Below are 750 nucleotides of genomic sequence, written 5' to 3'. Positions count from 1 at the left end.
AGGAATTACTTAATTTTGATGAAGTTTAATTTAAATCTATCAGGTTTTTTTTCTTGCATGGACAGTGATTTTGCTGTTGTCTCTAAGAAATCTCCAGGTAGGCAAAGTCACAAAGATATTCTTCTTGTGTTTTCTTCTAGAAGTTGTATAGCTTTAAGTTTCATATTAGGTCTAAGATACATTTTGAGTTAATTTTTCACATAAAATTATATATGTCAAAGTTCACTTTTAATTTTGGATATCTAACTGGTCCTGCACTATCTGTTGCAATGTGTATGTTGCTTTGTTGCATAAAATGTTTCTTTTTGCTTTTTGGTTCAGCTAAGCATATCAATCCTTTTCTTTTTTATTTTGTTGCTTTTATGCTTAGAAAAGCCTTCTCAACCAAAGATCAAACAAATTAAATTTTCCCCAGGAACTTTAAATTTTCTTCTTCATCTATTTTTTAATTCCATGTTTTAATCCAATTAGGATATATTGTGGTAAACAATGAGAATATATATATATACACACACACACACACACACACACACACACACACACACACTAGTGGCCCAGTGCAAGAAATTCGTGCACAGAGAGGGGGGTGGTGTTCCTCTTCCCAGCCTGCACCCTCTCCAATCTGGGACCCCTTGGGGATGTCTGACTGCTAGTTTAGGCCCAGTCAGACATCCCTCTCACAATCCAGGACTGCTGGCTCCTAACTGCTCACCTGTCTGCCTGCCTGATTGCCCCTAACCACTCTGCCTG

The sequence above is a fragment of the Myotis brandtii genome, unplaced genomic scaffold (assembly GCF_000412655.1).
Source record: "Myotis brandtii unplaced genomic scaffold, ASM41265v1 scaffold263, whole genome shotgun sequence".
NCBI classification, from domain to species: domain Eukaryota; kingdom Metazoa; phylum Chordata; class Mammalia; order Chiroptera; family Vespertilionidae; genus Myotis; species Myotis brandtii.
This window is presented reverse-complemented; position numbering follows the sequence as displayed.